The sequence below is a fragment of the Ictalurus furcatus genome, chromosome 26 (assembly GCF_023375685.1).
Source record: "Ictalurus furcatus strain D&B chromosome 26, Billie_1.0, whole genome shotgun sequence".
NCBI classification, from domain to species: domain Eukaryota; kingdom Metazoa; phylum Chordata; class Actinopteri; order Siluriformes; family Ictaluridae; genus Ictalurus; species Ictalurus furcatus.
Window position 1 is genome coordinate 9766466 of NC_071280.1, and position 15034 is coordinate 9781499.

Consider the following 15034-nt stretch of genomic DNA (forward strand, 5'->3'; position numbering starts at 1 on the left):
TGTCATGATAAGTGTAAATCCTTACAAGTTTTCAGCAATAGCGTGCATCTCATCACAAAAAGGGCAGCATACCAGAACCAAGATATCACATCACATCACATCAAGATATCACATCTAGTTATCACATGTACTGATGGAATGCACTTTTAAGGCTCAAAAGCACTTCAGGATAGCACTTGTTGCAATACCCAAGCTCCCCACCACACTCCTTTGTGCCTAAAGAGGCCCCATGTGGGTCCCCCCCAAGCACCGACGTCACTGAAGTGACCCGAGTCGGGACAGTGGGCACAAACTGGAGCAGCACTTTTTGTTTTGTTGTGCAGGACCTCCACTCGCTTCACTAAAGCACCGGCTTCCCAGACTCCTGCGAACTTAATACCATGGGTAAGTTCTTTCATATTTAAAGATCATCAATCTGAAGTTCTGTCCTTTCATAAAGCCTTTTAAACGACGTGGCTCTGCATAATCCAGTATTATTTATGAAGCATAGTGGAATCGCAATGTATTTGTTGGCTACTTGGCTGCATAACTGATTCACTTTTTCCTACATTCCTTCCAGTGAGTATTTGGGTTTGACTAAATAATTCAAAAGCTTGTTTGTTAGGATTAAGGCTCCCTGTGAATGGATTTTGTAATTGCTTGTTGCATTTGTATGTTTAACTTGTGACGCACATTAGCTTCCCAATGTCTCCTTCATTCAAATCCTTAATAAGATGTGGACTACATAGAACTGACATATGATTCATGCATTTTTTTTTGTATCAGCCATTGAGAAACCTATGCATTATGTATTCTCTTCATGTGCTAATAACATTACTATGGTGGTGTGTGTGTGTGTGTGTGTGTGTGTGTGTGTGTCCTTAAGTGTGCTGCTGGCCCTAATCACATTAAATGGAGCAGATTCATGGGAAAGAATTCCTCGCCTCATTTGTTCTCACTGTGTCTTTGGAATGATAACTTTCCCACCATCCACCCTCAGCCAGCGCTCTATACACAGATACACATCGAGACTTTATGGCTGCTGGCTGTGCTAACCTGACACCAGCACTTTTGCAGCGAGGATTGATCGATCTCACATTTGGGTTTAGTATATCCTAACGACAATATGTCATACTTCACTGGAAAAGAAAGTGCAAAGTGTGTAAGAAGAAACCTGCTTTATCTTAAAGTATAAATGAACTGTCTCTTAGGTGAAAGCTAAAGGTCCTTGCTTGATTTAAGGGTGAGACTGAAGACATTCCTCCAGCTGTTCCTACAGCGTTTAACTTACTTACCATGGTGGCAGGTGACATCCCATTAACCATCTTAAGAAACGCCCAGTCCAGGATCTTACATAATACCCACGTGGGCCAAGCGATTTAAGATACAACTCAAATTGGATTATGTCCTGAACTCTCCATGGAGATCTCCATCTACTCTTTTCAAATGTTAAGACCAAGGGTTGTCCTCATGTTGGGCTTCGCCTTCTCTTTTGCTCTTTTCACTCTCTCTGGGGGAGGAAAAAAAAATATTCTGTGCATATGTTTTGTTTTCACTGACCATTAAATTAGATTGAACTCAACAGGTTTAATCTAATTATAAAAGACTATACAAGAAGAAAGCTACTGAAATCTGGAATGCATACGGATTGGGTTGAACCAGACTGTTCCAGTTTCCATGTGATATTTACCAGTTGGAAATCTCATAACTGGTTCGCTTTCTATTCAAATGTAACATAAACACTCTTTCTTTGCTGAGCTGAGATCAGCTTTGCATTCTAGCTAGGATTAGAACTCGGGGATTGAGAGTTGCTTCTGAACCACCGTACAAACGCGGACAGCGCCTTCACCCCAGGGCCGCTCTTATTGCCACTGAGAGCCATGTGACTTTCCACTTAGCTCCTTTGCCGCGTCAGTTTCTTAGCAACAGTTCACCCACGCGTTCTCTCACTCACACTGCATCATCTCGCCTCGATGCCTAGCATTAAACGCACACAGAATCACGATGGCTGCAAAAGAATTTTGCTCCATATTTGGGACCGCTATCTTGTACATGATGCTTGCCAAAGTATCCCTGCTGTTACCTCAGGAACAGTGGAGCAACGGTGCTATAAAACAGAAGCTGTAGGCATTCGTTTTCCAGTCTGTGAAAGCTAGGCTGAGGACATACTGCCAAGCAGTAGAAAGTTATACTAAGATATATTATTATTGATGGTGTCAATATCAATTCCCAGGGACACTGCAGTTCCTTTCATCCTAAAACAGTGTCTTTTGGAAAGTTACATAATATGACTATTATTTTGAACAGAGAATATAATAGTAGTTTCAGAATAATAGTTTCTTTCCAAAAAAAGGTCAACATACTATATCTTTATGTTCTTTATGTTACTTTTGCTGATTTGCATATTAAATAGAGTTACTGTACTTCACTTTTTGCTGTGAAGCAATTACATCATAACTTTGGAATTGCAACTTGCATCATGCTAAATGGTGGCTAATTTTAGGTTAGCAAAATGTTCACTGAATGCTAATATTGGTGTTTTTTTTGGTTGGGATATCTGGGAATTAGATTTCTGGGCATTTATGAGAACATCAGCATGTTTGTATTGTGTTAGAGCTTTTGACTGTTGAACATTAAGGTGAACCTTGTAACGTTTTCAGAACACTGTCAGAAGGTTATTTGGTAACACTGAAGTGGCGCTGTGTTAGAACTTGTCAAATACATTATTAAATGTTCAGATAAAAGTTTCTGTTAGCTGGGTATCCATCCATCCATCATACAGAGCTGAGGTGGGAATCGAACCCCCAACGTGTGAGGCAAACATGCTAACCACTAAGCCACCGTGCCCCCCAGCTAGCTATCCACTTTTGCTATTTGTTAGCATCCTTAACATTGTGCTGCAAAAAATGACTTGCTTTACTTTATCTACCAAACTTTTGTACAATGCAAAATAGAAAACAAAAAGAAGCACAAACAATTGCTGAAATATTCCTTTAAAGGAAAGATATTGATGCGAAAAGCTGATCCTTCATTAGCATCTTCATTAGCGTAAAAGAGTTGCTGCCTCAGTATTTCTCTGTTCAGAGTGGCTAAGGTTTACATGGCTGAGTGGAAAACTGTGATGTGTGAGGTTCTGTCCTTGTGCAGTGAAGCATATAATGCCTTTTAATTTGTGTATTGTTTTTTTCTTTACTGCACAGTGGTTTATAATTATTAATTACTGCCCATGTAGCCTTCTACTTGAGTAAGTCTATTGCTCTATGGACAAACATTCTCTTACGAAAGGCTTATCATTCAGACCAGATAATTGCTGAATATTATTCTGTATGGATGTTGTTTTTTTATGAGTGATGACACGAAAAAATTCCGAAAGAGTGTCCGTTTATTTATTCAATGCTTGCTGTCTGAGTAGCAGTTGGGAGAGTGTAATGCCAGATCTTTTCATCTTTTTCATCTGACATGCTTTCCTTCTAAGCAGCAAACACATGGTTGTCATTAACATAGCTGAATAAATGCATTTTCAACCAATCAAGGCAGAATTTCTAGAATTTCTAGAAGGTAAATGGTGCAGAACCATGCATGTCTGAGGTTTTATTTATTTATTTATTAATTTTGAAATACTCCCTTCAGCTAGTATTGGGAGTTTAGACATGCCCATTTTTTTGATGTCATGATGTGACTCCACCCTTGCAAATCTGGTCCAAAAGGATTATGGGATAGGATCAGGGGATTTAAACTTAACAACCATAATAATTTCACGAGAGAGTAAGAGTCAGGCTTCTTGTTTAATAGAGAGATATTGCAACTTGTTGGGAGGCTTTAAGGTCAATGATGACTGGTGTGTGTGTGTGTGTGTGTGTGTGTGTGTGTGTGTGTGTATAGCCTAAGAGGACCTCAAATGATAGGATAGTATTAAATGAAATGTCCTCACAATCACCTGCTCCTCACAAAAAAGTTTTACAAAAAAGGGCAAACCTTTTTGGGTACTGAGGTTAAGTTTAAGGTTAGAGTGAGGTTTAAGTTTAGGCATAGCATTAATAAACTAAAGTAATCGTCATGTCAGTGGAATCCTCCCAAAGCAATGAGTGGGCAATGAGTGTCTTGTGCTTGAGAATCTTCTGCTGCAGTTGAGCACTCAGGTTTAAAAGAATGTTTAAAACAACACCTTTGCATGAGCAGCAAAAAGCACCACAGATTTTATTGTTGTTTACAGTGGCAGATTGTCTATAGAGCATAGTCCCCCCATATCAACATGTTAACCTTATAAAGTCCTCATTCACCACTACATACATTTTAAATTCTGTTGAAATTCTCATTGCCCCTTTTGAGAGAACAATAATTTAAAAAAAAATGTTATATTGACATTATGTCATATTCCATTGGTTTGGTCACCTTTCTAAATACTGTGCAGTGGGGGGTGGGGACGACAACGACGACGATGACGACGACTTAGTTTTAGTTTCCAAAGAGTTATTTTGTTATTTTTGACCTAGTGGTCAAAATAGGAACTGCAACAAGCACTGATAGAGGTCCATATAGTGCTGCAAAAATGAGTCCTAACACCCGGAAATGAGTTAGCATTTTAGCACTTACGGTTTCATCGAGGTCCATAGGTGTTTTGAATGGGTTTTTGGTTAAATGCCTGACATAAGGTCTGTGGTTAACGCAGGCTCAAAATATTTTCACGTTTTATTCCACGACATAAAATACACCAGTAATAACACACTTGTGATTTTTTAAAGCTTTTATATTTCTTGAAAAAGGCGGTTGCTAAAAAGTGGCTAAATGGGACTACAGAGGTTGTCAGGGACATTAAACGTCATCAAGTCGAACAGAAAAACTCATCTACTACAGCCTTGTTGTGTTTGTACTCGCACTCATGCAGTTTATCAATTAATAGTATTTTCCAATTGTAGTGGATTAAAAAAAAATTAGTGCTAAAAAACTTAGTGGTGGTGACGTTGAAGTCATGTGAAGTCATGTGGTTTAGTTAGTTTACAGCCTTACTTTAGCTTTTTACTTCTGCCGATTGTATTTAGGCTTCAAAATTCATAAATGTTGTGTTCATTTGTGAAGATTATCTTGATGAAGAAAACATGTAAGACGTTTTCTTTGGTCACAGAGATTATTTTCTGCAGTAATCCAAACGACAGTGGGAAAATCCTATTGGCTTTTTGCCAGGGTGATGCAAACTTCCGGGTTGGCCTACAAAATTACATCATTTTTGCAGCACTCTATTGGGGCAGGAATCAGGCTGCCCCATACTTGCTCTCTATGAACATTTTCATTGGAGGAGGAGCGGTGGAAAGGGTGCTTAATGACAGGGTTGCCAGTGTTGTGGTTTGTTACCTGAAATTAGACTAGTTTAAAAATAATCCGTGGTCAGATTATGGTGTGGATAATGTCCGTAAATCAGAAATGTGTTCGCAGTGGTTAACAAAAAGAAGAAAAATGTGTCTCCCCAAATTCTGGTTTGTTTTCAGGTCTTTTGAGTGGTTTATGAAATGTAGTTGGGCTGGATATTTTTTCTGAAACCTGGCAACCCTGGTTAATGATATTCAGAAAGCACACCTGCTGTATCAATAACAATTGAACAGTGGTACACCAAAAACCGCACAAAATGAGCCGCTATAGACTGTTTGCTGGATGACTGTCACCTGCCTCTTACAGGGCTACTCTAAAAATTCACTAACTATATAGATTAATGTTATTCTGCCCTGCTAAATTCTATGGCAAGCTGCTGCTACTCAAAGTTATTATGGATTCCATCTATATATTGATATCAATTTAGGCAAGCACTTACACAGTCAGGAAGAAATCATGAAAATATATATCTTATGTGTGTGAATGAATAATTAGTAAAATACCTATTGTAAATGACGGTAAAAAAAAAAAAATTGAAAAGTTTTGCTTTTTTTTTAAAAAAAAAATCATGTCATATAAAGGCAGCTTGCATTGGTGAATAACATGGAGACATTCTTCAGCACTGGTTGTCTTACTCAGCTTACATCCATTTCAACATTATGCAATTTTTTTTAACTGCCTTTTCATTCAGCATTAAAATCTGCCATTATTTGCATAAAAACATCTTGTGGAAACATAACTACACTAATTCAGATTTAAATTCGCTAACAAAATGAATACACTGTACACAGACAAATGTCGCTCTGTATTTAGTATCTCTAAGACTGACAGGTCCATTATAACACAGAATGGTGTTAGTGGGAGGCAGGCTTTGGGGTTGATGGGTTTTGGGGTGCTTTGGCCCCATGGCATGTGGCCCATGTGCCATTCCCTCCCCCTCCAACCATCTCCATCGTCTCTTTGTGTGTTTGTCACTCCCTGTTCCCCCCCAGACCAAGGCCTCCTCCAATGATGCGGCTTACTAAACAAAAACAAAGACGTCTGGGGAACCCAGGAGCAGCTGTTTGTCTCTCTCTCTCTCTCTCTCTCTCTTTGTGTGTGTGTGTGTGTGTGTGTGTGGTGAGGAGATTGCGATTTAGAGAAAAGGAAAGTGTATTGAACCAGAAGGGGAAAAAGTCTTGTAGGTGCTCCAAACATCTCCTAAATTATTTTGGATACCCAGCAAGCAACTATGCCACTTTTAAGCATTTTACAAGCAAACATTCTACAAGCTAAAAAAGTATGTTATTTGTATGTCATTAGTAAGTTAATATAAAAGTATATTTTTTGATTTGAGTGCAATCTTTATTAATTCTGTGTTCTATTGATGATGTTTATCAAATTCAGCATAGAAAATGTGATACAAACATTACTTATATCCAACTATGGAATGACTGACAGCTGAAATGGGGGTGGAGCGAAGGATGGGGTTGGGCATAGAAGGACAGAGACATATAGAGTCTAAAATGGGTCACTGTGGCAGAGCGTTACCTTTAATGTCCTGATTGGAAAAACTCAAGAGTCCTAGATTATACACATTATGTCACCCCATTTCTGATAGACCTTTTAAAGCTTCTCAGATTATGGTGGAGCCTGAAATAGGAGATTATCATATGAGAAAAACTTGAATTGAATTATGCCTGGGGGAGTGATAATTCATTTATTCATCTTCAGTAACTGCTTTATCATGATCCGGGTGGAGGTGTATCCGGAGCCTATCCCAGGAACACTGAGTGAGAGGCGGGAAAACACCGTGGATGGGATGTGCCTGGCAAATCTGTTATGTTACAGTCTCTTTATGACACCGATTGTTCAGCAGATGTGCATTTGATTACGTCTTGTTATGCCCTGTTCAGAATGTCCACATAAAGGCTGATAAAAAAAACATAATTTCATTCACATTGGAAAAATTCAAGCAGAAACGTCAGTGGATTCGGTCATCTCTGAGGCAAACTTAAGCGTATAATAATAGTTAGTGTAACAATAATTGTGTGGGTATATGTGCATTTTTTTGTGATTTCATGGATACATATTGTTCAACAGACACACATTTTTGTACATTCTGCTACATCACACCGATACACTCTTCATCCTTTAAATTTTTTTGTCACATATACATTACAGCACAGTAAAATTCTTCACTTCACTTCACATATCCCAGTGCAGGGTCAGCTCCTGGAGCAGAGAGGGTTAAGGGCCTTGCTCAAGGGCCCAACACTGGCACCTTCGCAGTGCTGGGGCTTGAAACCCAACCTTCTGAGCAGTAATCCTTTAACCATTGAGCCACCACTGCCCTCATGTGAATGCACACAAACACACACACGCACACAAAATGATAAGAACTCCACTGCATCATGAATGTCAGTGTTCCATCAAGACCAAGTTCAGAGGTCAGCAGTAGTGAAATTGAAAACAATCTCCCACGACCGTCTCCATAGCAACAGGGCCACAGAATCGAAACAAGGTCAAAGGCAGTTGCAGTGTGGTGTGATGGCAAACATGGATAGCCCAGGCAAATTCATGTATAACAGCAAAGCTAGAATCAAGACTAGGGCTAGAAACAATGAGCTAAGTATTGTAAATAGTGTTCAGATTTACAGATGGGAACATAAGCAAATCTTTATCAAATCTGACTATAGTTTCCATAGATTTACTACAAAACACAATTATTTTTAATATGGTGTTTTATATGGTTATTAAATTTTAAACATGTCCACTGCATTTTTATACCGTACTATTGTGTACTGTGATTGTTCTTTTCTACTGCATTGTTGTATGTAACTGTAATTTTAATACAGTTAGTATGCGATAAGCCTTAATACTACTATGTATTTACTCCTGTGCTATGTTAATTATATAGTATTTAAACTATAACACTGTTTACTGTAGTAGCTAATGATAACTATGGTTGTTAGACCATGACATTATCATTGTGGTTCTTGTGTTTATGTTAAATGCTATTAATTGTAAAATATGCCAACTTAACAATAGTAATCCTAGCAACAACAACAACAAAAAACATGGTTAATTTTTATAAGGGTGAGATCAGGGGGAACTAAAAGGTTCCTAGCGAGTCTATGTGCGTAATGGTTCTCAATTGATGTCCTGAGGAGCAAATGCTTTGCACAATTTTTTATTTTCCCTCCTCGAACACACTTAAGACTTAATAAACAGCTTGAACCATGTATTATATATTAGATTAGGGAAAACAAGAAAATGGAATGATTTATAATCACTTCATTAACACCTTTAGAGGGTGTACAGAGTGGTACTTAGCTTTAAAGGGGTCATATGATGCTATTTTTAAAGTTCATTATTTTGTTTATTGGGTGTAATAGAATAGGTTGACATGCTTTAATGTTCAAAAAACACATTATTTTTCACATACTGTACATTAGTGCAGAACATCTATTCCCAGTCTGTCTGAAACGCTCCGATTGAGTTCCGGTTTCTCCAAAGCCAATCCTTCTGAAAAGCCCAGCATGCTCTGATTGGCCAGCTGACCCATTGCGTTGTGATTGGCCAAAAACCTGAAGCGTGTGTCGGAAATGTAACACCCCTTACCATAATCATGAGCTTCAGCTTCCAAGGTTTCTAAAGCAATTATAAACACAGTTAAGAATGTCGTCGGTTTTACTGTATTGGTTCGAGCCCGAGTCAAATTCTGAAAATGCAGATGATCGAGCAGATCAACCAGAAACAACTTTGCAAGCACACCTTGAGCAGAACGTTTCACAGTGGTAAGTTTTTATTTTGTAACTCTCTTACCTTTCAGATACGAGGTCATAATCACTTGTGAGCATTGTAAGAACGACAAACAATATGCAGATGAGCATTTGATTACGTCTTGTTATGCCCTGTTCAGAATGTCCACATAAAGGCTGATAGAAAAACATCATTTCATTCACATTGGAAAAATTCAAACAGAAACGTCAGTGGATTCGGTCTCTGCATGTTTATAGGTAAAAATTCCAACAGCTGAATATCAAAACTACTTAACACAATAACTTTAGCTAGGACACTATCTGAGCCCTGGGCCACAACATAAAACACTGCATTTGAACAGTCAATAGGCGATACTTCATAAAATAATGAAACACTTACAGGTTCTTATTCAGAAGCGCAAGATTGTCCGAGCAAAGTCGGAGCTGCCCCATTTTTCATGAATAGCCTTTGTATATAGCCTGCGTTGTTCTCTCGCAGGTTCAGGAAGCTGTCTTCTGTAAAATGCGCTGTGCACAAGCAAACTTTTGGGTTGTACTGCTCAGGAACAACTTTATAAATAAATGTTAATTACTAATTTCTAATTTCATCCATTTTTTTGTCCAACATAGGGGTTTTGCTTTCGCATTCAAACACACAGCATCTCCACGACATGGCACCAACACTACAATTCACTGAAGCCTCACCTTCTTTCTTCTCAACTGCCTTTGGGCGGCCTTATGCTGCTATTTGAAATCATGATGTAGATGTTTGCGGAAGTAATATCTTGACTTTTTAAGTAATGTCTGGCATTTTAAGCAGGTCTGGAGCAGTGTTCTCTGTTAGATAGAATAAATCTTTTTGTAGGAGACTATGAGCTTTGTAACTTATACATGCACAAACAGATACATTACACACTAAAGGAAAAGAAAACATTAAAAATCATTATACGACCCCCTTCATTTCCCTTACAATGATCCGCATCATCATGATCATGGTTCTATAAAACTCACCCCTGAACCCCATGGAGCATTACAAAACGGTTTAAAACTCAACAACAGATGGTCAGATGTGTTCATTATAGTCTTAATATTCCTTGTATCTGCTTGTTTACTCAATATTCAAACATATCATAATTTACATTGCAACAAAGTCATTACCCATCTAGAAGGGAACTGGTTTAAGCTTGTGTTTGTATGCTTGAGAAGATGACTCAGTTGATTTATAAATGTCCTATATGAGTTTTCCAGAAGCATGCCATTCACATTAGACATCACTTACCCTTCTACAAGTTGCCCAAACACCGTCTTGACCACCACATGACTGTCTCCAAGTTTCCTAAACAAACAAATCATACTCTGCATTTATTCCACAAGCATTAATTTACTATTTGTAACTTTAGCACAACATTGTTTTTACACTTCATACAGTACAGTTCCCACATCTCACCTGCCAGTTTAAATGTCCTAGCATATGGACTTTTTTGGCTGTTCTTTATAGAGGTTTCAAAAGAAGACCTTGTCGTGTCCCATCTTTTCCATAGTAACTCTTGTTGGAGCACATGAAAGAGGCATAATGGCCTCGTTACTGAAGGAGACCTGTCTGCTGTCTGTTTGTTCCACATTAACCAGACATGGCCATCAGTACATCTGGATTTTAAACACTGAATGTAGTCCTGCAAAGTCATATTAACTCTTCAAACACATTTGGGCTGTCATTAGTGTCACATTGATATTACATTTACAAATATATTTGTAAGACAAAGTTAAAAATACATTTAAACCACAGGTAAAGTGTCACATCAGCCTATGTGCATGTTTAAGATAAATAACTTAAAACATTAATGAAACCTATCACACTTCACTTATAAAATGGTTTACCAGATCAGTATAATTACACTTTAACTAAATATAAACACACATTATTAAAATACTACAAAATCATGCGATTTGCATTAATCTGTGAATCCAACATGATTAGAACAAACTTCGAAACAACTTTTTCCATGAGTCATCCATTTTATCTCATTATTCACATTCACCCCTATGAAATATTTCAAATACACAGTACTGTGGAAAAGTCTTTTTTAAGTACAAACTTTGTTATGGATTTTTATTTTATGACTTCTACATGATCGAGTCAGTACAAAAACATTTTAGATTTCCAAACATTAGTTTTCCAGCACAAAATTGAATGTTACAGAAAAATGTTTGTATGTTAGTAAAGAAAGCGGTATATTACTTATAAGAGACCACTTTTCAGACAAAAACACAATGAAGATAGTCAAAGTCTCCAGAATAACTGTGGCTGGTTCTGCAACATGCTCAGTAAAACTTACCAGCAAATTTCCTTATAAAACTGTACAAATTATACCTGAGACTACTATTTGTTTTTAAAGCAAAGGGTCGTCACACCAAATACTGAGTTTGTTTAATTTATTACTGTTTATTGCCCTTTATAGTATTTTTGAAATATAGAATTATTTAATTTAATCATTTTTGAAGGCATCTTTGCTCTACAGCATTTCTTTGCATGTGCTTAAGACTTTTGCACAGTACTGCATGTCACATGTTCAACAGGAAGTTACATCATTTTACGAATTTCCTGAAGAATGTTGGTTTATACATGTCACTAGGTAGTACACATTCTGTGATATATTTGTAGTAGGCTGATGGCTGTGTATCTTCTTTTTTTCTATCTTTATTTCTTCCTTTCCGTCTTTCTTACTATTTAACATCGAAAAACATTTTAATTTGTCAGGTGACAAAATTTTTAGCTTAATTAGAAATGAACCCATTACAATGTTCAATACATGATGATCAGTTGATCTGTTAGCTGGTGATTGTGTAGTTTTTAATGACTATAAGACCCTGGAGGCCCATATACCCATTCTCTGTTGAAGACACTTTTATTGTCTGACATTTTGTGCAGCCTTATGGGTGTGGCGTTAATTTCAGATCCACCCACTTCTGTTTTTAACAGCTCGCTCTGGTCTCTCAGTTATTGCTTGCAGCTTATGTCTAGACTTTAGCTTGACCTTAGTTAAGCTATAATACATTGTACAAAACAGACCCAAGCTTAGTCACAAAGCTGTAAAGGATTATGTTTAGGAGGGAAGGCTTCATGGTAGGAGGTTTTGGCAGGTCTGAAAGCTACAACAACCCAATGTCATGCCAAATTCCTAAAAATTGTAATGTGTTTGAATGATATACTGTATATGACCGCTAACCTTGGTCTAGCCTTGGCTGTTCTTAATTTTATACACAACATGTCCCACGGGAATGATAAATTTGGAGCTGTGATAATGAGCGCAAAGATGCAATTAAAAAAAAGAGGAGAGAAGCTTTTAGTGACCTGAGAGAGGATGTATTTAAAAGCCTCAGGGTTTGTACAGTGAGAGCTTGGCAGGAAGTGGAAATCCCCTAATTATACCTCTTTCTCCTGATGCACAAATTTATGGAGCAGGTTTGCACCTATTACAAGGGATGTGGTTATTCACGGAGAACTTAAGTACACTTGTACGGATAAAGTGAGGTGGAATTTGGTTGAAGTGGAACCAACAGTTGGGTATTGTCCTTGTTGCAGAGATATCTTTTCTGCTTTAAATATCGCATGTTCATATGCAGTGTTTATGGGGGAAAGATGATATATTAGCATCACTGTATCATAATAAGCAACAATGAAATTGTTATAAGCCTACTGTTAACATGCTATACAGCATAGAAGATGATAACTATGAAAACAATGAAATTGTCCACTCAAATAGTAAGAGAAAAGTTTTCATTCAAAAACACATCATTTACAAACATAAATAATTATGATACATGCAAATAAGTTCACTCCATTAATAAGTCTCCAGTAATACATTCTTTTGAGGTTACATGCAAAACATGAGGTTACACGTAAAATCCCTTTGCCATCTATCACCATGAAGGCTTGTATCATGTATCACCGTGAAGGAAAGAAGACTTTGAAAAAAGTTTCCAGAACAAAGGCAATATGCACATAACTCACAGGATATATATATAACAGGGCTATTTGGCTAAAGAAATGATATTACAATGTACAGTTATTATGACATATTTTTTAATCCAACCCTTGCTGAATCATCACTGTGTGTGTGTGTGTGTGTGTGTGTGTGTGTGTGTGTGTGTGTGACTACAAACAGCTGAGACTTTCTTAATGAGAGCAGAAACCGTGCCAGACACTGTTGTCCCTCAGCTACAACACAAGAAGTTTATCTGCAATTACGATTATGCTGTTGTGTCATTGCACAGTTGACTGTGGCATCCTCAGCCCCCCCCCGAATGAAAATCAATTACGGCATATCTAATAGGCTGCTTATTTTAAAGAGTTTGCCCTGATGTTACATTCTGAAACGGCATATATTATAAAAACACAAACATCCCAAATATGAGGATGCAATCTAAAAAATAATGTTAGGGAAAAGAATTAGTATATAATTTATACACAATATATTTTTCATGCTTACAAAAGGTGAAAACAGCACAAAAATTATTGCACGCCATGAGTCACTTTAGCTCTTTCAGCAGACAGCAATTAGGACAGTCTTTATCACACAGGCATATATCTTGGTATATAAACCAGTCTTAAAATTTGACAGCTGTAACAAGATAACCTCTTTACATTACCGACATAGCCCTATCTTACATTTAATTTACGATAATTGCATATACAATAGTTCCCAGACATCTGACAAGATAAATGTCTGAGTGGTCTCTAGTCTATACTCACACATTATGCTGTTTAAACTGGCTCTTACGGCTATAGTTCCATATGTTACATGTGCAGCTGTTGGTGTTTATGTCTTCTCTTAGCGTATCTGAAAAGGTTTATGGTATGAGGTGATGACGATTTATTATTGAGCTTTAAAAAAAAAGGCTTAAGGCTAATGGACTTCAATTCTCCTCTAACCTTGTGTCTGACCTGAGAATAATAATGCATTAGTGCTGACCTGTCATCAGTCCCATCTATCTCAAACTTGATGATATAATGTAATAGTGTTTTTGTACAGCTGTAAAATCATTGCCTTTTCTCTAGAATGACTGCTCCTAGTAAAATATGGGCTCGTGTCCTCTTCGAGCTGATAAGTCACCTTAAATGGTAATGATGATGTTAAAGGATTACAGTGACTCCTTCTTCCCCCTAGCCAGCTGTGCTTGGACGTACGCCTGTGTAAGGCTTGATGCATCCATCAGAGGCAGAGTAAGTCCACGTGCATGATATTTAATACTGTTTAAGAGGATTCAGGGCAGATGACATCTTTTTGTTTGTGTGCATGGTCTATTATTAGAAAATAGAGTATGGTGGATACACACTGTTGTCCCAGTTTGTTCATAATGGCACATATCACTGGAAATGTTTGGATATAAAGAGTACTTCAACTCTCATAAACTTCTTCCCTTTCCAAGTGGTTTATTTCTCCTGGTTTACTTTTCAGTGCATTTTGTATACCTAGTCTAATGCCAACCATGTATGAAAGAGAGGGAGAGAGAGCGATACGACTATATAAGACACTATATATAACACTATATATTACAGTGCAAAATGATAAATATATGCATACAGTATATGACTACATGGCAACACACTAGACTACCATGGATAAAAGATATTATGCTACAATACTAGACTATTAGTATGCATTTAGGACTATATAGTACCAAACTAGTTCACTTGCATATGTCTATATTTTACATACCTTAGGAAGTATGTTAGTATAATAGACTACTAGTAGATATCTAAGACTAATTTGAATGTCTACATATAAGACTATATAGTTCAAAACTGGACTTTAAGTATTTATATAAAACATTAGTACAGTATATGGTTACACTTTAAGTGCTTGCATTCATAAGACGTGAGTCTTGTGAATTCATGCGTGAATAACGTCCACCTTAAGCACATGCTAGTACATGTTTGTTAGTTG